At 33.5% G+C, this 26,386-nt stretch overlaps 1 long non-coding RNA gene across 1 annotated transcript; it reads right to left on the reverse strand.

The window, feature by feature from the left end:
* Positions 1-2,711: 2,711 nt before the first annotated feature.
* LOC123662334 lies at positions 2,712-26,006 on the reverse strand. The gene is made up of 3 exons (XR_006744482.1): positions 25,996-26,006; positions 12,084-12,090; positions 2,712-2,890 (listed from the first exon to the last, which is right to left on the reverse strand). It is a non-coding gene; the product is annotated as an uncharacterized LOC123662334 (long non-coding RNA).
* Positions 26,007-26,386: the final 380 nt, after the last annotated feature.

A 26,386-nucleotide genomic window follows, 5' to 3' on the forward strand; every position in this document is an offset into this window, starting at 1 on the left:
TTTTTAATTTATTGTAATAATTTAATTTTCATTGATTTAATTCTATATGTTTTTGTAACGCAATACTCTCATGTAAGCTGTATGTGCCTATAATTGAGGTAACACTCAATTGTTTGTACCCTATGCTGATGATTATAATGAATTTGTTAGTCTACCTTGTTGGCGCATTATAATAAATAAATAAATAAATGAATAAATAAATAAATAAATAAATAAACAAATAAATAAATAAATAAATAAATAAATCTTTCTCTTTCATGGATAAAGAGGCCCAACAGTGGGATGTTACAGGCTGAATGCATTGTTATTAGTCTCAGTTAGTTTTTACGTAGGGTTAAGTTTTTGCACTTTAACAGTGGTATCTACTGGCTTTTTTAGTTGTTCGATTGCGTATATCTAAAATCTATCTCTCACGTCATGTAAGCGCTTAAATCGTAATAGATATCAAAGACCCTGTTGAAGATGTTAACAATTTTATGGAAAATTCACAACACATTCACACCGAAACAATAATCACACACACCTGTAATATCCTACTACTGGGCATAGGCCTCTTTCCCCATGTAGGAGAAGGATCAGAGCTTAATCCACCACGCTGCTCCAATGCGGGTTGGCGGATATATTCCCTACTATGAGTAACGATCGCTATCAGGTGTACATGATAACAACTGGGACTTAATAATCACACACACAATTACATAATTCCGACGATAAACCCAATGCGAAAGACACCCTTAATTTTCCATATCAATAAAGACATAACGATAATTTCAATTAGCTGCGTCACCAGTAAATCCATTTCGAGGAGACGAAATTTGTTTTTCCCCTTACATTAAACGGAGATAAGGGACAATTGCGGGCCACAATTCGGAACGACCAGTAAAACGTTATCTCTTTCTGTTTTAAGAATATTTGAATATATAATTTTATTCCGCTCTGCTGAAATGGCGGGTATTATAATTTTAAATTGAGACGAAGATCAGCTGGTCGAGAGGTCTGATTTTCTTTTGATTCGGTCGTAAGTTGTTTTTCTCGAGTAATTAACGTTGGCACAGTAGATTTTTTAAGTATTGCTGATAATATTCCTCATTTTATAATAAATAAATAATAAATAAATATCTTATAATATACACACACATGGTCGTCTGTTCCCATATTAGGTAGCAGCCGACTGTTATAACTATATATTTTTTATAAATATACATAGAAATAATACATATTTAAATATATAAATACAAATATAACACCCAGACTCAGGCGGAAATCGAACCCGCAACCCGCGGCACAGAAAGCATGGCCACTACAAACTGCGCCAACGAACTAGTCAGTAATTAAAGTAGTTACTTTAAAGCCAGTAGTCGCAAATTCTAATATCTTCCAGGGCAGGGGTTTATGTCCTAGTGGGTTTTTCTCAGCGTTCCTCAGACTGGAGGTGAAGCTGTCGCATCCTGTTGTTGTTACATACATACATACACACATAGATGAAAACCAGACCGACCAGGAAGTGGTCTGTGTCGAGACCTACACCGCGGTATGCCCGAGTGTCTAGGACTTTCTTCCTCAGTCTTTCATCCACTATTATAAAATCAATCATACTTCTAGACTCACCCTCATCTCTTGTATACAAATGGATCTTTTTGTGGTCAAACCTTGTGTTGGCCACGCAAAGATTCCATTCCAAACATACTTCAAGTAGGCTTCTCCCACTGTCATTCACTCTCTCGTCCCCAAACGTAACCAGAACTCTTTCATACCCATCCCGCTTTACTGTTGATGTTATAGAAACTAATACACATATTTACTCACGGCAGGTAAATTATTTGTCAATCTACAGTGGAGTAGCGTGGTGAATTAAGGTACCTTTCCCCTAAATGAAGAAAAAAACATTTGGCCAGCAGTAGAACTCTTACAAATGGATTCATTAAATAAATGTCACGACCTCGCTTCTTACAAGCTAATATAATTTGTAAGTGACGAGATACGATTAAAAATTGCTTCATCACTTCAGCCTATCACATTCCACTGCTGGTCACACGCCTCTCCAAGTTCGCGTCAAGAATGGCGCGAACTCATGTGATTTGCCCATTGTCACCACGCTGGGCAGGCGGGTTGGCCACCGCAGGACTCTATTTCCGTGAAGATTTTTTAATACATTTATGAATGCTACCTCTTCAATCCTTTTCTAACATTCTATTCTTAGGTATGTAAATATCTGTCGTATCTCCAAGTTTACCTTCATAATTTATATATTATATATATCTACGAAATTTATTGTTTCATAGTCAAGTTCGTAAGAACTTACATAAAATATTATCAGAATCCCTTAATACAAATATGAGGCTTGTAATTCCCCGAACTTAATCAATATTTCAAGATTGCTTTCAAGAAACTAATAGGATTGTGCGTATGTATATTATCTATAAAGAGGATGAACTCAATTTAATAGAGGGAAACAGAGCAGAGATTTCAATGTTAGGCTTCTGTAGTTATTGGATACGATAGGTTAATTACTACAAAATAACAGACGATATTGTTAAGACACGAGATAATAAATTTATTAGTATGTAAAGTAATTTAGTTCAATAGTGTTTTGATTTCACAAACAAAGAGATAAGCAAAAGATGCTGGTAAGAATCGAAACTAAAATTTCAAGTTTTAAGTATCTGTTTGTCTGAAAATAAAAAAAGTGCGTGCGTACAAAGTACACATGTCAGAAGTGAAACTTCTTTGGCAAACCAATTTTCAAGTCTCGTTTATATTTATACAAATCTAAGGTTTTTGATTTTCGTTCCAGTGCCATCGACAAATACGTTGCCGTTTCATCAAAACGTCGCGGTTTCATCCGTGAAAATTTTACCTTCATACGCCTAAAGATTTTTCACTTCAATAACTGACGTGATTTTATTATCTTTGACATGTTTAAAAAGGAGGAGGTTACTCAATTTGACCGTACTTATATATATATATATATATATATATATATATTTTTTTTTTTATGTATGTTCAGGGATAACTTCGTCGTGTATGAACCATTTTTGATAATTCTTTTTTTTGTTGGAAAGAAGATATTCTAATTGTAGTACCATAATAAGGAAACCAGTATCTGATGATGGGATCCCAGAGAAATCGAGGAAAACCCTCGAAAATCCGCATAATTTTTTAGTGGATGTACGGATTTTAATGATTTTTAATTTAATCGAAAGCCAATGTTTATTATGTTACATTTAAATTTCATCGAGATCTGATTACAACTTTTGAGTAATCGTTGATAATGCGTATTTACTTGACTATTTTTTCGTCTACCTACCTCGTTTTTTTCGTTTGCTAGCAAACACAATTATTCATAATTATTTCGTACAAAAAGAAGACGTTCAGAATTAAAGGTCTTTGAGATTTCAATACGGTAAATACAAAATTTCATTAGTTGAAGCTGAATAAGGAATTTACTTTTTATAAGTATAGAAAAATATAAAATATTTCTTTCTACAAAGAACTGTTTGTTATTCCTCTTGTAAGTACGTTACTAGGAAAGGCTCACTTATGTTGTATTAAACACTCGCGACCCGCCCCGGTTTCGCACGGGTGCAATGTTGAGACTATCGACAACAGAAGATACGTTAGAAACCTCTAAAACTATCAGTATTTTTCTACCATATTACGCATGTGTTATACGTATAAACCTTCCTTTTGAATCACTCCATCTTAAAAAAAACGCATCAAAATCCGATGCGTAGTTTTAACGACCTAAGCATACACAGGGACAGACAGTGGGAAGTAGCTTTGTTTTATACAACCCATCTACAGAACTAGAGTATAATTATTAAATAATAAATTATTTAAAAAGTGACATAACTCATGAATCAATTACTGGTGTATAGCTCTATCTTATGAAAATATATTTTACCTCGAGATGGCCAAGAGAACAAAATACACGTTTAACCAAAAAGTGACGGAAGTGGACAAATTTGCTTAAAAATTTATTTCGACTGAGAGAAGTGTCGTAAGAATAGCTACGAAATGTTGTTATTCATATACATTTTGACGTATTTCTATTAATGGATTGGTAGAACAGTAGATATGCTATATTAAGCTAGCAGTATTATTTCTAAGAATCGGACAAGAAGAGGAAAGAAAGGTCAAGCTAACCCCTCACGTTATTCTTAGGGTTCAACGGATTAGTTTTCCCCCATAAGTAATGATTATAGTGACCATGTGTACATGATAGATTTAGACTTACAAGGATATATAACCGCAATACGAAATAAACAATTTTAAGATGAAATCGACATCACGATGCCGCGTTGGCGCAACGGTTACAGCAATGGATGCAGCTGTTGCTGTGGCGGTTGCGGGTTCGATCCTCGCACATAACAAACATTTGTATTGGCCATACAGGTGTTTGCCGTGGTCTGGGTGTTTGTGCTAGTGGGTCTCCCCACCGTGCCTCGGAGAGCACGTTAAGTCGTCGGTCCCGATTGTTATCATGTATACCTGATAGCGATCTTTACTCGTAGTATATAATATATAGTAATATATCCGCCAACTCGCATCGTAGCAGCGTGGTGGATTAAGCTCTGATCCTTCTCCTACATGAAGAAAGAGGCCTATGCCCAGTACTTAGTGGCTGTATTTTGCAGGCTGAAGCGACATCATGACCGTCGTCACTTGACTTTTAACATCTCTCTTTCAGTCAATGGTTATCATTCATTATATGTTCAGTATTCACTGAAAATTAGTTAAGAAGATGACTTTTTAGTAGAGATAGATGTGACTTGGCAATATTGACACATTTGCAGGACAGTACATAACATTATAACACCGATATCTATCATAGAAATAACACTTAAATATGTCGCACAAAATGAAATTAATTCCTAAAAAACACCTAATGTTAAAATCTGATACTATAGGTTTTTTTATGTATTTTCGGATCAGTTCGTTTTTAACGAAATATTTAAAAATGTAAATAAAATAACATGCAATTTAACTGAAGTAAAAAAAAAATGTTGCATTAGAACGATCTAATGCATGACGTAGATGATAACATAGAATTCCTCTCAGGACCATTTCAGCGTACGTGCTTGCACGCATTTCATCGACCTTAGTCTAAAACTAAAACAAGTACAACACAAGATAGTAGATTACGAAGTGTTACCTTACAATTCCTTATATCCCTGAAGCAAAGCAAATAGCGTTGCTCTTACAAGTGTTCTAGGATTAGCGGTGTTACAGAATGAACGGTTCTAGGTGATGTTGTGTGAATGTTCAGATATTTGACCATGTAACCTGGTCTAAGCTAAGCTACTGAAAGTATGTTAGTGTGGCCAGGTACTATTTCCCTTTGTAACTAACCACTAAGTTGTAACTTTGAATATTCTTGGATTAAGCTTTGATCGGTTAATACTCTTGGTGATTCGTTGATAGTTTGAAGATTACTAGCAATGAAAATCTAAATTACGACTGAAATCAATTTAGGAAAATCAATCCGTGACAAACATTTTTATAATAATAGACGAAACATTTTTTTTTTTTTTTTAATAAAAACAATATAATATTTCTTTTTTTATGTATTAAGTCAGTCTTCTTCTAATTAAGTAAGTACTAAAGTCTTCTTCTTCTGCTATTTTATTTTAAGACTATTTGGGTTTTCAATTTTAGATTCATCTGTCAAACTTTATACTTTATCCTTTTACATTAAAATGTAAGTTATAATTATATTATCATTAAATTTTCGTTCGGTCGTTATCGGTTACAAGGAGTTTTTAGCGACATTGATTGATCGCTACCGGGCAGGAATTTTGCTGTCACCGGTGATATTTGGTTTACTTAAGTCATAAGATGTAGCGTTTTTTAAGTACAGGATTTTTAATGTATTATTTATTAAGCAACCACATTTTTTAAAGTGCTCAAAGAGCGTTATCTTCTTTTCTAATCTCTGTGTGTAATAAGATCTATTAATGATATACAATAATATTTTCAGTTATCTTATCATTTCCTCATTAATTTCGTTTTTGTCACTGTTAATATTAAATTAAAAATATTTGTTATATGTATGTACGTACATGTATATATGTATTGTTTATGCCTTTGGAATTTTATTTATTTACGTGTGTGAGGATAATAAAGACAGACCTCTTATAAAATGCGCCACACAACAATACTTTCATTTAAGCCAACTTGGAAGTAAATATCGTCGAGAAATTTCTATTACTAGTTTTTATTATTGAATGTGATTTCGTTTTTTCGTTGTGAAAACATTTTCTATAATATTTATTCAGTGTGATGATTGTTCGATATTTTCTTCTATCACACTACATAATATACCTTGAGGTGGGTTTTGAATTATATTTGTTCAAATATACTTCTATCAAGCGGACTTACCTCTCATACTTACCTTACCTGTAAATATTGAACCTTAACTCGTGTAGTTTTTTTTTTCATATAACTAGGTCAGCAAACAAGTATACAGATCACCTGATTGTAAGAAAGTACCGTAGCTTATAGACATTTGCAACACTAGAAGCATCCCAAGCGCTTTGCCGACCCTATCCAATTCTCCTCAGGAGATCTGGTCACCTTAATCACCAACAGGAATACAATACTGCTGGAAAACAGTATTATTTAGCTGTGATCTTCTGTAAGATCGAGGTACTACCCCAGTCGGGCTGCTCCATATATCGAGCAGACTGCATATTATCTACGACGTTGCATAAAGTTTCGAAGGACTACCGTATTAATATATTTTAAATGTACAGCACAAAATGTTTGATATTGTTTCTATTTATTTCGCTGACTTTGTGTTCATATTGAATTTTTATCCTGTTCCAGCTTTTTCAGTTGATTTTCTATTAGTTGTTCTTCACGCAGGCGGGTTTTTTGTTTTTTTGTTTAATTATTATTTTATTTATGTCTTTTTAGTCAGACAAATTACGTAATCGGTTCAATTCATTAAAACAGTGTACATCATGTGGTTGATTAAGTAATTTTTTAGGGTCAAGAGAACTGATAGCAAGCCCGGAGAAAGATCTCACTCTGCTCAAAGCAACGTAAGCCTGACCTTTAGCAAATAGGTGACTGCTTAAGTCAACAACTATTAGTTATAATATAATGAAATTATTATTAAAATTATTTGTTTGTATTTGGTATTATGTATTTGTTATTGATTTTATTAATGTAATTGTAAATTGGTGTGACATTTATTAATTTTTATTTGTAATTTTAATTGTATGGTTTTTTTAACCATTGTATTTTATTAGAAAGGCTACACCCCGAAGTTGATCGTTGCCTAGGAAGCGAGTTTGGTATCGCATAGGCGTGGGAAAGAGCAAAGTCCACATTTTTTAAACTTTAATATTGTATTTCTTTATTAGTATTACGGTAATAATAATTATGATATACCTTTTTAAAATCCTTGTATTGTGCCCTTCAATTTGATACTCATATTGTAGTATTCGAGAAAAAAATTTTTTTTTCATTAACTACAATGGCTTCGTGCAGCCGCCATGTTTGATTTTTTTTAATGTCACCTATCTAAGAACACTTGGGCAGCTAAGACGAACCTAACGATACCTCGATTATGTAAATCCGTTTAGTGGTTCTAGAAATATGAGGTAGTAAAGAATATTACATACATACAAGATACGCGCGAAAAACATAACACTTCCTTGGCAGTCGGGTAAAAAAAAAAACGACGTATTCACGACATAAAAAAAATCCTAGCGGTACGAAGTTCGTGGGGTCAGCTTAGATATCTAGAAGATATAAATATTAGTTGTGTTAAATCGCAATACGTCGCATCACGTCGCGTCATCCACAGGCAACAATACCTCAGAAAAAAAAATCGAGACAATCTGCCAATACACACCAATATTACGAAGAATCGTTAAATTTATAAATAAATATAATTTGAACAATCGTGTATTGTGAATTTAATTGATGAATTCGTTTTATATAATATGCTAATTTTTTAATAACTGGAAGCTCGCTTGATGCAAATCAATTTATCAAGTCGCATGCAGTCAATTGAAAATATTGAATTTCAACATATTAAAAATATTACACAATTTCGTTTAACACGTCTGCGTGTGCATGTGTGTTTGTGTGTATGTGTGCGTTCGTGCGTGCGTATGTAGCTGCAGTTGTAGGAGTAGTTAATTATTTTATATTTTTAAATTAATTATGAAGCCGAAGACATATTATTAATAACATGTTTCTTTGAAAATGATATTTTTTTCAATTTTTGTCTGTCTGTCTTTCTATCTGTTTCTTTGTTCTGGCCAATCACTGAAACGGCTGGACCGATTTTAATGGGACTTTCACTGGTAGATAGCTGATGTAATAAGGAGTAACATAGGCTACTTTTATTTTAAAATTTTATTTATTTTATAACTCTGCAAATTGAACAATAACTTTTTTGTTAAATTCCACGCGGACAAAGTTAGCGGGCACGGCTAGTAATTCATAATATTGAAACTGTTCAACGTAATATCGCTACTCGACGATAGATGTCGTTTTACGCATTTAAATCGCGCTATCGTTTGGTTCTACGGTTTTGATATATGCGTCTCCATATAAAATTTAAACTTACAGACCGTACAAAGGCGTCCCATGCACGTCTTAACCGACCCTGACGATAGGATCACGGCGCTTAACGCCATATACACCACCACACACAAACACCGCCCCCGCCGGCGAGGGCGAGGTCCCCGCGTTCTGACGGCTCGCACGTGCCTAGGCGCGTAGCTGACCGTCCGTAAGCCGTCTCAGCGCTCCGCATAGCGCCTCCTCCACTCCGACGACGCTCTAAGCCGAGGTGCGATCTCGCTAGGAGACACCCTTAGGGCGGGCGTCTTTCCCCCCCGAGCCCTCCCAGAGGGCTCCACTTCTTCCTTCACGGCCGGTTTGCCTAAGTGCCCGGACCCTCTCACCGGTGACGCTGTAAAGGCCGCTAGGGCCAACAGCACTCTACAATTCGAAAAAAAAAAAAAAATTGTTTCACCGTTATGTTTCCAAATAAAATGCTTTACCTTGCAACAGTGTATTTATTTTGTAAATTCCGTAGAAAAGGTGTAGTTTTCTTTGCGCGTTTTGCACTCGCTAATCTATACTACTGCTTCGAATTGAAAATTCTTTTTCTGTTGGATAACCCATTTATCGAGGAAATCTATAGACTACTACGCTCCAGCCTGAAATACCCACCGCTGAGTCTCTTTCCTCATGTACGAGAAGGATCAGAGCTTAATCCACCACGCTACTTCAATAGGGTTGGCGATATCCCTACTATGAGTAACAATCGCTATCAGATGTACATGATAACAACTGGGATCGAAGAGACGGCTTAACGTGCTCTCCAAGGCACGGTGGGGAGACCCACAAGGACTAACAACCAGATCGGAAATAAATATTCGTATAAACACAAATATCCACTCCAAGCGGGAACCCAACCCACGACCGGCGGTATTTAGGAACCGGTGACACTGCACACGCACCATTACACGGTCGTCTAATCTGTAGCCTATTGTTTATTTCAAATTAACACAGGGAACAGCTAGTAGGCTATAAAAGATTATTACAACCGCGACAGTCATATATCTGGTCACAATCTGATAATCTCTCTATCTCTCTTTCTCTCTGGCTCTTTCTACCTCTCTCCTATGTCTTGGAATTTGTCTTGAGATATGTATTCAAATAATTATACTTAAAATTAAGCCTTCAAAGCTCAAGTCGAATTATCTGTAGTACTGTTTAAAATAATAAAACTAATCTAACACATGCCTTTGCGACCTTAATATACGAATTATTTCATTAGTATCTTCACAAAATATTGAAAGATACTTCAGTCAAGAATGCTAACGAGAGAAGTGCAAAATTACAAAGAATAATTTCCCCCTTCATAATATGTTAATACGCCTGTGGAAATGTACACAGAATGAACATTTTTAATATTATTTCGTAACAATAAAACTAGAATTTTTGTATGTATTCATTTCGTTTTTCTTTTTAATCTAACCTAGATTAAGCGCTGTAATACCTCGCCCCGGTTGGGTGAGGTGTACCGACGTGAAAAGAAACGGGCTATTGTGTTTGTTGTGAACAATGACGATTGCAAAATTATTTTTAGGACTTTCATACATTACGTAATTCTATTATATCTTGTCATTTTTATACTAAATACTATTTATTTATTTATTTATTTTATAAACCATATATCAAAGATCGCAGAATATACTTTTACGTAAGTCAAATAAAACCGTTTTAGATAATAAAAAACAAATCAGCCAGGTTTAACTTAGATTTTGTAATAAAGAGTTTAGCACTTTCGCAACATTCCAATGTCACGACTCATCCCGTAATGCTGCTAGGCATTGACCGCTTTCTTCATGTAGAAGTAAGGCCAGAGTTTTATCCACTACGTTACTCCACTGCGGTTTGGAAGATATATTGACTAATTGATTGATTTTTTAACGTCTTTATTAAATCATGTAATTTGACAAATTGTTTGACAAAAGCTCACTCATTCTTAACATCATATTTATAATACAATTTTAGGCTAATTCACCTTTACAAACATACACGTTGAAACACGAAAAAGTAATTATAACATATTTACACAAAAACACTTTACAGTTATCAGGCCGGCAGGCAGGTTTAGTACCTAATCGTATGAGCCGTTTGTAAAACGTTGCATATTTTTAAAATTTACACTTAACACTTATTACACTTAGACAAAGATTATAAAAAAAATAAAAAGATTTACATAAGTATTGCTTACAACATACAACATTAATTACACATTTGCTTACAATTTTATATTTCACAATTAGAATAGAAAAATAATTATGGAAGATAGATTACCTATTATGAGTAATGGTCACTTTAAGGTATCTTTGATAACAACCGAAACCGACAGCTTAACGTGCTCTCCGAGGCACGGTGGGTAGACCCACAAGAACTAGAACCAGACTGGAAAGAAATATTTGTACAAATTCAAATATCCATCCTGACCGGGAATCGAAACTGCAATCGCGCCTACACGGTGCACGCACCATAACACCAGAGCAATGTCCACATTCGAATAAGTAATATTTACCTTTTATAAGTCTCCAAAAGTTGACGAAACTTTTATTGAAGTGAAAAATTCTTTCCGTAGGTAGTAAGTTAGACTAATCCATCACGCTCTGAGGTGAAAGGCTCGATCGGCTGAACTCGGGACTGCCGAGTACCCGAGTGAGAGATATAGAGACAGTTGCTCTTCGCTGCTAAAAGGTGAAAGGCTCGATCGGGTGAACTTGGGACTTATTGCGTTATTGCTTAATTGCGATTTCCATGAAGTTTTCACATCTACCGTGCGGTCTTGAGCACATACTGTTTTTTTTTTAATACACGTTCTCTGTTATAAAATAGTTGATTTATATATAGTTACTAATATTCTTATATAGAGTCAAGTGTTAAGGCTTATACAAAGAGGTTATATGTCTCTGACCAGCATCGGATGTATATTATATATACGCTATACAATATTTGACAACGGGTTGACGGAGAGGTCACAGTTTTAGTGTTAGGCGAGATCCCCGCTCGTGATAAATGTTTGTGTCTGGCCATGCAGATGTTTGTCGTGGTCTGGCAGTTTGAACTTATTAGGACGAAACCCTTTGCCCTTGACGTTCATATACTGAGACACCCATGATATAACTTGTATAATTATTATATTACAACTAAAATCGTAAAGTTAACAACGCTTTAGTGTAGTTTCAATAGCGCCTAATTATTATTACACGCCTATTTTTTTTTTATCTAACTTGATCACATATCATTATTAAAGGTAATTAATAAAGATTTAACCCTTATGTATAAATGAGAATTTTTTCTTGTACATGGACATTTTCTTGTAGATTTAAGTTTATATAGAAGACTAATTTCATTTGATATTCACGATTCAGCCTGTATCATCTAACTGCTGGGAATAGGCGTCATTTTGTAGTAGACACCACGCTGCTCTACTGTGGATTGGTGGATATATTCCCTACTATAAGTAACGGATTGGTGTCAGATATTTATGATTAAAAGCGTGACCGACAACAGACATATTTACTTTTATTTACCGGCAAGAAATATTTCTACAAATACAAATATCCATTGAAATTAAATCAGAACATTTCAAATTTTTTTCGCTCTATCAATCCCTGTCCTAGCTCAGCATGGACTTAAATCATACTAAGGTTCATCTTATTTCATTTAGTGATTTCAGCTTGATGCATCTACAAAACAGAAAAATAGACAGACAGTCAAAAAAAAAACCATGGGCATTGCTATCGATTAGGTATAGAACGTCCTGCAATAAACATTTTTAGAACATCCTCTATGTACAGAAATGGTTCTAATAAAATAAGTAAAGAAATTTGATGAGAGCATTACTCGATATATTAGAGTGTATCATTATTAAGAATATAACCACTTTGTACTTGAAATAAATGCTACTTACTAAACATATCCCAAAGGACGTTCCAACTTCGATTTTATGTACAGTATTATTTTTTCTTGAAAAACATTAATAATTGTATTTGATCACAACGAAAACAACAACCGACTTCAATTACACCGACGAGTACTACGACATTGATACATGAAAAAATAGTTATAAATACGCGTTATCAAAGACTAGTCAAAAAAAATCGATTTTTAAATGGGACCACATGACACGTCACACGTATTCAGTCAAAAGTTCTGTGGTAACATACATAAAAAATACAATCGAATTTAGAACCTCCTTTTGACATTTTTATGTATTAGCGCAGTCGATGCATATACATGACTGTAATAAAATAAATATCATAATGTTATTTTCAAAACAAATCCTCAGTTTCTATGTTCCAATAATTTGACATATTCTTATACTTTACTTTTCAAAATATAGTGATTTATAAAATTTATTTACTTGATTGTCCTGCTTAGCCATCAGTACTGTAAAAAGCGGACAGAAAGTAATCCAGCCTTATCTGTCAGTCAAAGTTATTATCTGTTAAAAGTCGGTAGACATTATAGTAGGAGATACGAATTAGAGACGACCCATCTGCTAAATGGATGAAAATTATTTTATATTTATTTTAGTTATTTTCAATATTAATTAATTTATTTTTATTTAAAAATACAACTACGAGTTTTAATAATTAATTTATACTGACAGTATGAAGCCTGTAGAAAATGCAACCGTTGAATTTTCTGTTATTTTCCTGGCATAACTACTGGGCTGGCAGGTATAAAGAGATATATTAATATTATTCTAGTTACTTTCACCTACATGTTTCATATATAAATCTTACATAAAAATGAGCGCTGTTTCATTGCAAATACGATGACATAGGGTTGTCTGCTAAAAGTCTGGCTTTAATGACGGTTGCCGAATATAATAAAGCCTGGTCAGGAGTTTTTCAGCCAACTCTTTCGTAATTTATCTTTAACATACTATAAAAGATAATTATTTAATTTTTATCCATTAAGCAGATGGGTGAAGATCACGTCTAGCTCGTATCTTAGACTATTATGTGATGATAATAATTCTTACTTTGGCGTATTTTTTGTTTTACATTGATGCGTATCACTTAAATGGTGACATGATTGTATCCATTATTTAGTATTTAAAATACGGCAAATAATACGAAACGAAATTTTAACATGCTGTAAAAAGTGTGTTTCTATGTTTGAAAGCTGAGACGGGAGAGGTCCCGTCAATCATAATGTGTATGCCTTGCAAGCTTTTCCTTTGGAACTATCTTTCTAAGCTCGTCTCGGAATTCATTTTAATACTTAAAGAATGTTTTTTAAAAAAAAAGTGTCTAGTTTTATCGCAACGGTAAAGTCATTAATTATAATGCGACGGAAAACGGAAGGGTCCTTTAGTTACAGATGTAGATTTTACGAGTAAATAGATAATTATACAGTTATAAAATTCTCATTTACAAAATAATGTTAGGTGAGTGATTATATATTATGTAGTAATGTTCATTTAATTTATTAAGAAATAAGTTTTGAAAAGATCCTTGTTAATAAACATGAAAATTAAAAATGAAAAATTTTCGTTGATAAGAGTGAAGATAATTTATTTCTTAAAATAGGAATTATGTTTGACAATATTAATTCTATTTAGGAACAGTTTTTTATATATTAATACGTGAAGCACAAACTTTACACAAACAAAGGAGTATGAAATTTCGTACACTTATAGTTTATATAGAGAAGAGGTGCAGAATACAATTTTTTTTAATTATTCAAAAATTATATATTAAATCAATAAAAAAAAAGAACATTACACACACTACGATGTATTTGATACACACACGCATATTATACTCTTTTGTTGATTGTCAAAGTCTGTAGTCAAATTGAAAAAATTAAAAAAAGGTTCTTTATTTTCATTTTTTTTTGGTTTTTTTTTTTGAGTTAAATTAAATTTAATTAATTAAATGTAGAACTGGTTTCTTTATTTGCATGCAATAATTGCGTGGGTTGTCTAAAGCCTGAGTAGTCAATTACCGTTTCTAACTAAACAAATCTTCACTTTCAAACTTCATGTCTACGCCTAAACAAATATTTTTAATCGATCAAACAAGCTTAAAGTAAAAATATTAATGTCTTGTGTATTTACATAAATTTGTTTAAATTACTCGACGTCGTGTGTAGTCTAAGTAGTATGGTTTCAATGGTTAGTGTTGAGCTTTAATATTCAGCTTGGGCTGGATGAGGACTACGGACGGGATGTTTGGCGCGAACTTGCTGAGGTTTATATTCAGCAGTGGACTGCTCAGCTTGTATACGAGTATATCGTAATGTTTTGTTAAATCCACTTCAGCCTAATACAGTCCACTGCTGGACATAGGCCTCCACAAGTTCGCACCAAAAATGGCGCGAATTCATGTGATTTGCCCATAGTCACCACGCTGGGCAGGCGGGTTGGTGACCGCAGGGCTGGCTTTGTCGCACCAAAGACGCTGCTGCCCTTCTTCAGCCTGTATATTTCAAAGCCGGCAGTTGGATGATTATCCCGCCATCGGTCGGCTTTTTAAGTTCCAAGGTGGTATTAAAACTGTGTTATCCCTTAGTTGCCTCTTACGACACCCACGGAAAGAGAGGGGGTGGCTATATTCTTAATACCGTAACCACACCGGCCTTTTTTGTTAAATATCAACAACCAACAACCGTATGTCGGTCTTAAAGTCATTTATTTATATACAGCCTTTCTCCATAAAAAGTTTTTTTTTTGTTTAATCATTATTAAATATTTTATTTTACATAATAAATCATAAAAGAAAACTCTTATATTCCTTACTATGAGTAACGATCGCTATCAGGTGTACATGATAACAACCGGGACCGACGGCTTAACGTGCTCTCCGAGGCACGGTGGGGAGACCCACTAGGACTGTACAAACACCCAGACCACGGCAAACATCTGTATGGCCAATACAAATGTTTGTCATGTGCGGAGATCGAACCCGCAACCGCCAGCGCAACAGATGCAATCCATGGCTGTAACCGTTACGCCTGAGGCGTATAAAAGAAAACTAAATCGTAATGTAAAATAAGTAGTTAATACTTCACTCGAAATATGCAAGTATTTATGTATGGAAGACCACTATTCAAAGTCATCTCATACGCTTCAGCCTGTAATATCCCACTACTGGGCATAGGCCTCTTTCTCCATGTAGGAGAAGGATCAGAGCTTAATCCACCACGCTGCTCCAATGCGGTTTGGCGGATATATTCCCTACTATGAGTAACGATCACTATCAGATGTACATGATAACAACCGGGACCAACGGCTTAACGTGCTCTCCGAGGCACGGTGGGGAGACCCACAAGGATTGCACAAGTCATCTCATCTAGTTACTATATTATTACAAAACATTACCTAATCATACACTCTCTCCCTGTGGTCCTCCACACCGTACCTCGAGTAGGACGTTTAGCTGTCGGTCCTAATTGTTATCATAAATACCTAATAGCGATCGTTCCTCCATCGTCCGATGCTTCTCCTACATGAAGAAAAAACGCCTTTGCCCAGCAGTGAGATGTTACAGGCTGAATTGATCAAAAATCGATTAATCATAAACTCAGAAATTAATCAATTACCCCTTAAACAAATTAAGTGACATTGTAAAGCATAAAAGATTAATCGCTTAATAAGTGTGATTGATAATAATGACAGCTTTAAGTCTTATTTAAATTTCGAATCATATTATATTAAAAAAAAAATCGACTAGGATTCAAAGCAGATTCGAATCGTCATTTTATTGAAATAATTAATTACTTTTATAAAGTTATAAAGAATTTACATTGTAGAGTCTGCTAAACACAAAGAGATCTGAAAAATCTGACTCAAATAATGTTTTTGATCTGATTTTAATAATCAGTGTTTGTTCGCAAACGAAAAAAACCGACTTTAATCATATCAATACATGAAATTAACAGAGGCCTGATTCACTGCTGGCTGATAATCTCGCAGATAAGTTTCTAATAGATTTTACCACCAGTAGTGAAGTTAGCCCACTTCCACTAATAAATCCATACTTCTCATCAGATCCTGGTTACCTTATCATGGTAAAACATTTGGAATATTTCCTTTCCAACAAAAAAACAATTATCAAGATCGGTTCATAAACGACGAAGCTATCCCCGAAAATACGTTTAAAAAATATATATTCAGTCGAATTGAGTAACCTCCTCCTTTTTTGTAGTCGGTTAAAAATGGCCTTCAATAGAACATTGCCTATATTTTCACAATCAACTAATAGGGTGTGGGAAATTATTCAAAGAATCTTCCAGAAGCTTTTACCGAGCAATAAGTCATTAAAGACTCGTAAATTCAATAAGGGAAAAGTCCTTTAAATAATCACAATCCCGATATAAACTAAATTAATTTTAACCCTTTCAACGATTTTATATGAAAGTTAAGTGTTGAAGTAGCTTTAAAACTACGTTACTGATGTTTAAAATTATTATTGAATCCCTATTTCAGCGTCAACAGTTATAAAATATCACGACAAATAGTGTTTTAATCAATTATATCAAAAATTATATAACACCTCATTTATGTAAAACATATAAAACCTTCATACTCCAAAATTTGCTGCACCTATAAACAGCTTTATCGTTTATTAAATTAACACCTTACTAGAACTAATTTAGTGTTAACTGCATCCGCAGTAAATCAGATCTTGGTGCACTGCGTGCGAATTAGGATGATACAAAAAAAAAACTTAAACACGTGGAGACGTAGCTTAAAATCGCGGGAGCTTCTCTGTGTGCGTAACTGCAGCTGTGTGCGTAGCGCTGCAGGTATCAACGCTCAGTTCCCTTCAGGCTGTTGAGCTTGAAACACGTCATGAGGTTCCTCTATCGCTATCCTGTTGTAAAACGAGAGATCGCAATATATTTTTGCATTGTGATTTGAAAAATAAAACTATTTAAAAAAAAAAAATCGTGATGTATTTTTTGTTTTAAACTAATGTGACTTTGACAGTTTTTGATTTTAAAAATAAATACTATTTGTGCAGTGACACAGCTCAATTTCCCCATACTGTGCTTTAGTGTACATAATTTGAAAATAATAGTGTCTTGGACAGGTGTTTTTTGTGTTTTCTAATTGGATTTCTGTGAGCTATAGCTACTGGTTTATTAAGGCTGCGGTTAGAAAATATTGTAAGTGCTTTTCAATTTTATATTATTAAAATATAGCACTAGTTAATTTAATACTCAAATAATTTATAATAAGTGTTAAATTAAAATATAATAAATAATTACTAGTATGAATTAAATAAAAAAATAATTACTATAATTGAAAATGTCTGTATTTGAGAATTATTTTATTTTAATTATGCATTGTTAAGAACTACTCGGATTTGTTATATTTTAGTTTCGTTAATAGTTTTTATAGCCTTTTAGATATACGTAATTTAATTATTAATAAACTATTGTTAATATTAAATCATAATAAAAAATATATATTATGACATTTTAGATCAAAAAATTATTATTATTAATTAGAAAAAAAAGTCAAAACAATTATTCAGAGCAAACGTACCAAGAAAAGGAACCGAATTTTTTAAAATGATCTTCGAATTATTCGAGAACCTTTTCGCCAATTAAACGTCATGGTCAATGATAAAATATAAAGCAATTCTTGACATACCCAACCTTTTCATATAATAGATTTTTTTTTTAACCCAAATATACAGAAAACAATTTGATTAAAATCCTTGAAAACGGAAGTTATAACATTCTTAACTTCGTTTCGAACTATTAATCAACCTTATCTACAAAATTTTGCCCGCAAGAAACTTCGACAGATTCTGTTAATTTTAATTTATCTACCGTTTTAGAGTATTTTAAATTGTTATAATCTCAAACTTTATGGATATTTCGCAATATCTTTTAAATTTCTCCTTAAAGATAAGATAAATTGGATATTCTAGATATTGGCAATGATTTAAATACTTATGTGCTATAATAAAAGATTTCGAGATATAATCAGAACTTTTGGGGACTTCTATCTTGGTCATTTATGTGATAATTGATACTTGCAATTTCACTCCCTTAGTTTCCGATCTCATTGGAATATCGTGCTAAAAAAGTGGCTTATGCGTTGTTCTGGTGATCCAGCTATCTGTATGTCGAGTTTTGTAACAATCAGTGAATAAGATTGCGTGAAATGGTAAAAATAAGCATCCATCCAGCCATCATCACACATTTTCGAATTTAAAATATTAGTGGGATTTTATTTTTGAATTATATTATGGCTAGTTCTTATATCAATCTTACTCAAGTACTTATAGGACTAATATAGGTTATGCTTGTGAGATTTTCTGTATTCGCTAAACAATTTATTTTTAAGAAAATGCCTTTTTTAATTAAAAGGTAACGTTAGGGCATATAATTTTCATGTTAATTAATTATTACTAATAGACCATGATTACGATCAATTATTATTGTGAATTTTGGAACGAAGTTCTTTATTGGTATTTTTCGTTTTGGAGATATCAGTAAACAGATGAACATACAAACATAGACTGTTAAAATTATGACCCTTTTTTGGCTTTACCGCAGTCGGTAATCATATGTAATCTATATCAACCGACTGTTACCTAAAAATACATTAAGTTGCTGACTTTAGGAATAGACGACCTTAGGTTAGTCTCCCCACCGTGCCTAGGAGAGCACGTTAACCTATCGGTCTCGGTTGTTATGATAGCGATCGTTATTCATAGTAGGGAATATATCCGCCAACCCACATTAAAGCACCGTGGATTAAGCTCTGATCCTTCTCCTACATGGGAAAGAGGCCTATGCCCAGCAGTGGAATATTACAGGCTGAAGCGTTAAACATATTTCCTTATTATTATCTTTATAAATGACAGAATCCTATTAAAATGTACTTAAGTATGTATTATTAATCTGATATACAAAAGTTTATCAAGAATAAAATTTACGTAATAATTTAAGAGACATAACAAACTAGCGTCAGTGATTGATTGCGAATTGTCAACAGCGAACTAAGCGCTACACCATATAAATTATACACATAGTTTTATTTTCGTCGTCCATTTTACGATACGAATATAAATAATAAATAAACGTTTCGCATTCAACGGCCTCCAGTAGGATTTTCTCCTGTGTCGGGGGTTTGGAAATACACACAATATACAAGCACAAACGCCCAGACCACAACAAACATCTATATGGCCAAAACAACTGTCAACACTCACCTATAATGAAGTGTGTATATATGATAATTACTAAATTAGTATGTAAGTATCTGTTAATTAACTTATCAAAAATGAAAATAAATAAATAAAATATTACTACAATACAATACACGATATATAAATTAATATCAGCTTTTGTAGACCTATTTTCTTATTTATTACGTGACTTATAATTTTTTGACAATGATAGTCTTTGATAACTAAGTGAGTACAAGTTATTGTAAGGAGTAACATTGTAAAGACGAAATATTTGTTTTTAGTAAAACTTTTTTACGCACGCTTGACTTGGGAAGTATGTTGGTGAATGCATGATGAGAGCGTTACGCAAAGCGTGATCGGGCGAGGTGAACATGAGAGGGAGATATAAGTTAGTTAAAATAGAAAGAGAGAGAGAGATTTACGTTTCGTAAGTTTTATTACAGTCGTGTGCTCTAAAGATTTTTTTTTTATTTGTTTGTAAGTAGTTGATAATTTCAAAAATAACTAGAACTGTGTTAAAAATTCTTTCACCACCCTAACACTACGATAAATCTGATTGCCATGAGATATCAGCAGTATCAGCTCAGCCTATTGCAGTCCACTGCTGGACATAGGCCTCCCCAAGTTCGCGCCAGACGTCCCGGTCTTCCGCAATCCTCATCCAGCCTACACCGGCAATCTTACGTAGATCGTCGGTCCAATGGGCCGGAGGACGTCCCACACTGCATTTGCCAAGACGTTTGCCATGATGCATACTAGCGAAAAGAAATCGCACAGTCAAAATCATGTACCAAATTTAAGCTAGTTAAGTCTATACCTTAGCGTACTCTTAACAAAATGTTGCTTGGTAACTTATTGTCAATGTCTTTAGAACATTTTATACGAAAACGATTCATACTTCTTAGCAATGTTTTTCTTTTCCAATACGGATGTGAATCTTATCTTCATTTATTTTATCTATCACTCGATACGCGGGTAAGTGTATTAATATATTTTGTTCCGTGATTCGAGCTCTTTGACCTACTGGAAAGTCGATAACGCTAAGTGAGTACATGATATCATTGAAGACATTTACTCTCGTAATGTTGTTATACAGGATATATCTACAGGAATATTACCTTATTTTTTATTTATTTAGATTAATATTGTTAAAATAAAAATGTTATATCAGTGCGAATTTGGGGAGGCCTATGTCCAGCAGTGGACTGAAATAGGCTGAGCTGACTGACTGACTAATCACATAAACACACATACACACAAATTACATAAACAATTTAATAGCTTGTCTTGTCCAGTTGGGCTTAAAGAAGTTATTTTATATAAAAAAAAATGAATAAACTATTAAAAAAATTGTTTAAAACTGGCCACTATTCGTTTTTTTTTTCTATTTAATTTTATGGAATCTACAGCTTTATCTAAAAAAGTAATCCGTCAATCATTACCTTCATAATTGTGATTGCTGGCAAACAAAAAAAAACCGACTTCAATTACATCGACCATATGTATATGTATATATGTATATGTAATACAACTTATGTATGTATGTATATGTAATACAACGTAGGTAGATGACAAAATGGTCAAGTACGCATTTTCAAAGATGTAATCAGAACTCGATGAAATTTAAATGTGACCACATGTCGGCTATCGATTAAATTAAAAATCAACAAAATCGGTACACCCAGTAATAAGTTATGCGGATTTTCAAGGATTTCCCTCGGTTTCTTTGGGATCCCATCTTCAAATCCTGGATTCCTTATCATGGTACCACACCTGGGATATCTCCTTTCCAACAAAAAAAGAATTATCAAAATCGGTTCATAAACGACGAAGTTATCCACGAACATACATAAAAAAAAACATAAATACGGTCGAATTGAGTAACTTCCACCTTTTTGGAAGTCGGTTAAAAAGGAAGCACTTTGAAATTATATAAAGACAGCCAGGTATAGTAAAAACTAATGAAATCTCAGTAGGACACCTAAAAGTACTAGGAAACAATACAAAGCAATCACAACGTATAAAAGCAAGTCATACAAATCCTTACAAACGAAATAGCACCAAATATCTTACGTAATTCGGTCAAGGTGAGAATCGTTCAAGAAAAAACAGCGACATTAACCATCCATACCCTAATACTAATTCATTGTGACCGTAATTTAAAACTGTTTCAAACAAAGAATATCGTTCGACATTAAGGTTTTTTGGTGTATATATTAATGAAGTAGTTATTGAGCTTTGTTTAACCGACTTCCAAGATAGGGGGAGTTATCGGAACTGTTGACTGAGAGGACCGATTTCGAAGTTTTTTTTAAGCGAGAAGTGGTGTATGGATTATGGGCCCATTTAAATTAAATTGAGATCTGACATCTGCTTTTCGAGTTTTATCTAATAGCGCATGTTTATCTGACCATTTTTTTCGTCGACGTCGCGTCGTTAATATTTTTTTTTTACGTCTTGACAATGTTAATACTATGGTGTTATTTTGAATAGCAGTTTTTATTGATTCAAGAAGTAATCAAGGGATTTATTTGGATCCGGATTACTTAACACAGGGCCAAAATCACTGTTAAATATATCTGAGTATTGTATTTCTGTCAATATTTTTAATCATTGTAGTCGTATATTGAGTCATTGGCTGTTTTAGGTATAGATTGAGCAAAACGGACTTCTGGGCATTTATTTGTTGTAGTCATAGAGGTATCTGGTTTTTGATAAAAACATAATCAATGTAAGTTCCACTGGGATCGCGCGTAGCGAGTGTCAGTTTTTATTTAATTTATTTATATAATCTTGAATTATTTTTAATTTAACTTTATAATTTATTTTACAGCAATTATAAGGTCGTGTGTCTCATATGAGCTATACATAAAATATTTATTTTCCATAATTTTAATATATTTGGCAGCTGATACACTTGCTTATTATAAAATGAAATTTATGAAAGAAAGCTATTAATAAGTTGGACTAATGGAGTTTTGCTTCTAATACTAACCACCACCAATCCCAACCTAGCAACATATATTTAATATCGCCTAATTTAACTTTTCGTGACGGACGGTTAAATAAAGTGTATTTAATATTACAGAAATATCGTTATGACATTCTCGCATGACATTTAACTTAATTTAGTATTTATTGACAGACCACTTGTAGTTTTGGTAAATGTCGTTTGTTAGTATATTTTTAGAAGTTATTATTATTTTTTTTCTTTAATAACATTCTTAGCAACGTAATCAGCTTTTTAATTTTGTATGATCAGCTTTTTAGTTTTGATGTGTCTTTTGTTTTAAATTTGATCGTTCATTTATATTTTCGCTTATTAAACAATATAAATTAATTTATTTAGTTTCCTAGTTGTTTATTTCACTTAGAAATTAATTTAATAAAAAAAAATTACTTTTAATTTTATTTGTTTTTATACAAGTAATACTACGTAAGTTGGCAAAAAATAGTCAAGTAAATATGTATTATTAGGGATGACCGAAAAAGCACTGGTCGTATCTTGATTAAATTTAAATATTTATTATGTTGTGTGGCTACGTCATTAACGAATGTAGCCACCCCCTCTTCCCGTGGGTGTTATAAGAGGCGACTAAGGGATAACACGGTTTCACTACCACCTTGAAACTAATAAAGACGACCCATCGCGGGATATCCATCAAACTGCTGGCTTTGAAATACACAGTCCGAAGGGCAGCATTGTTTTCGGTGGGACAAAGCCAGCCCTGCTTTCACCAGCCCGCCTGCCCAGCGTGGTGACTATAGGCAACTATGTCCAGCAGTGGACTGCAATAGGCTGAAATGATTATAAGACCACATGGCAACCTTTCAATTACAAATAGAATCACAAGTAAAAATACAGCCACATTGAGAACCCCTTCCTTTTTGAAATGGGTTTAAATGATACAATTGATTTACAAATGTGACACGATTGAAATAACAGAATCACTCTACAGTCATTAAATTATTAAATGCTTAAAAAAAGAAAATTTCTTACTATCTTCTTTTCAAATATCAGTGTAGCAATCATTTCGAATTATATTGAAGAAATTTAAGTTAAAATCTCATTGTTAAAGAACAAAAAAGCTTGGGTAATAACAGCCTAGTACGTATGTTAATTTAGGCTGGAATTTAGAATAAAACACAGCCTTAAATCATTTCTATTTCATTTCAAATTGAGAATTATTATTTTTTTATATAACATGATTACGGTTATTTATTGCATTTGAGAATATTTCGTTTTTAAATTGAACCTTGAATACGTATTACATTAATTTGAAAGACTAAAAGGCAATAGAAGATAGGGTTATAGGAATTTCACGGTTCCTTCATTTAGGAATAGGTTAGTTATAGTTTCTTCCTATAACGTATAGTCTAAGCGCCGGAGATTTGTGCGTTTGATTCCCGCTAGGTATGGAAATTTGTATTTGTACAAATTTTTTTTCCAGTGTGGAGGTTTGTCCTCTTGGGATCTTCCCATCGTGCCTCGGAGAGCGCGTTAAGCTTTTGGTCTCGGTTGTTATCATATACACCTGACAGCGATTGTTACTCATAGTAGGGAATATTCTCCAATGTACTGGAGCAGCGTGGTGGATTGGTGGATTTAGCTCTGATCTGATTGTTACAGATGATGACGATGAGATGTTACAGGCTCGCAATCGCAATGTTCTGATATAAAGAAACAGGCTTTTTATTTGGACTTTATATGCTTAATCAATTTATATCATTAGATATAAGTACTAGCCATGCCCGCGACTTCGTCTGCGTGGAATTTAACAAAAAGTTATTGTTCAGTTTGTAGGGTTATAAAATAAATAAATTGCTATAATAATAGAAGGCTAAGTTACTCCTTACTATATCAGCTATCTGCCAGGGAAAGTCCCGTCAAAATCGGTCCAGCCATTTCAGATATTAGCCGGAACAAACAGACAGATAGACAAAAATTGTAGAAAACGTTATTTTAGTATATGTACCGTGTATACATCCATATGCATTTCGTAAAAAGCGGTCATTTTAGTATTACAAACGGACACTTCAATTTTATTTATTTGTATAGATTAAAAATAAAGATACTTCTGTCATTGATATACTGCCTATCATTATTCGCTACTATTGCTAAATTACGCGTTTAATTGAAAACGCCACCTGCTGTGCCCCATGGTTAGACATCCGTTGTCACTTTCACTATTAACTGTATTTGATTTGTCATTAACAGATGCGTCTTATATTTATAAGACGTTTGGTAAATGTGTCATGAAAATGAATGTTACATGTGAAGTAGGTTAGAACCGTCGGTTTGAATATATATTATATTTTTAGCCGACTCAAAAAAGGAGGAGGTTACTCAATTCGACCGTATATTTTTTTATGTATGTTCGGGGGTAACTTCGTCGTTTATGAACCGATTTTGATCATTCTTTTTTTTTTTGGAAAGGAGATATCCTTGGTTTGGTACCATGATAAGGAAATCAGGATCTGATGATGAAATCTAAGAGAAATCGAGGGGAACTCAAAAATCCGCATAATTTTTTTTACTAGGTGTACCGTTTTTAATGATTTTTAATTTAATCGAAAGTCGATGTTTATCATGTGGTCACATTTAAATTTCATCGAGATCGGATTACAACTTTTGGAGTAATCTTTGATAATGCGTATATTTACTTGACCAATTTTTCGTCTACTTACGTAGTATTACTTGTCGATGTAATTGAAGTCGGCTTTTTTTTTTCGTTTGCCTGCAAACACAATAATTGTTTTAATAAATTGTAAAATAATGTGAAACTACTATAGGCCTGAAATGATGATTATGCTGAGGAGAAGCAAGAAATTCCAAAATAATTCTTTTAAGGATATTGATTGTATGTAAAATCTGGACTTGTCCTAATAATTTTGAAAGTGAATGGTATAAGACATGCTGTATACTATCCTACTGAATATGACTATAGTCATCATGCAGTAATAAAAATAGCTTGTTATTTTTAACCACCTTCAAGAAAGGAGGATTTTTCTCAATTCGACCGTATATATTCTTTTACGTGTGTTCGTGTATAACTTCGTTGTTTGTGAACCGATTTTGATGATTCTTTTTTTATTGGAAAGGAGATATCTTAAGGGTGGTGCCATGATAAGGACACCAGGATCTAATGATGACATCCCAGAAAATCGAGGTTAACCTTCACTAGTGTGTTTGTTAATTTTCTTTGTCTACATACGTTGTATTGTCGATGTAATTGGTTTTTTTCGTTTGCGTGAAAACACAATTACTTATATTAAGAAAATTCATAATATGAGATATGTAGCGTACATAGACGTAGGTATGGTTACCCTTCCATCTGTTTCAGAAGCAAGGGTACGTCTTGCGCCTCAAGTCTAGGTATAATATTTATTACAAAAATATGTAAATTCGTCCGCTGTTATTTATTTATACTTTATTTTACCCTACAATTACATAACAAATATTAAACATAATTTAAAGATACATACAGATTGCGTAGTTCAATAGGCTGACTTATGGCTATTAAGCTATTTCTTCCAGATAAATCAACGATGCTTTTACTTACAATAGAGGTATTTATGCGACAACGCGTTGCGTTGGCGCAACGGTCATAACACTAATTTGTGGCTGTAACGCTGGCGGTTGCGGGTTT

This window comes from Melitaea cinxia, chromosome 18, assembly GCF_905220565.1.
Source record: "Melitaea cinxia chromosome 18, ilMelCinx1.1, whole genome shotgun sequence".
Lineage (NCBI taxonomy): Eukaryota > Metazoa > Arthropoda > Insecta > Lepidoptera > Nymphalidae > Melitaea > Melitaea cinxia.